The following is a 322-nucleotide window of genomic DNA, read 5'->3' as shown; positions in this document are numbered from 1 at the left end:
CCGCCCTCAGCGCCGCGCCGCCTTCCCCTCCCCCGTAGCGGGGACCCCAGTCCTAACTGACAATTAAAGGAAATAAACATGGACTTTAAAAATCACTACACCGGGTCGCAGTGAAAAGCAGAACAGCCCAGCTCCAGACGGCTGTCGGGTCTCGGCGGGCCAGCCCTTCCAGCCTCACAGTTTCCCACACCCGAACCCCACAAATCACCATTTCCAGGCACCACGCGAGGCTGCCAATTCCACTTTCGCTTAATGTCCTTTCAAATCCGCTACAGATGCGGCGATGCGCTGGGCGGGGGAGACGCGGGCCGGGCGAAGGCTA

The sequence above is a fragment of the Fukomys damarensis genome, unplaced genomic scaffold (genome assembly GCF_012274545.1).
Source record: "Fukomys damarensis isolate Sample0158 unplaced genomic scaffold, DMR_v1.0_HiC HiC_scaffold_4, whole genome shotgun sequence".
Taxonomy (NCBI): domain Eukaryota; kingdom Metazoa; phylum Chordata; class Mammalia; order Rodentia; family Bathyergidae; genus Fukomys; species Fukomys damarensis.
Note: the sequence above shows the minus strand (reverse complement) of the source record.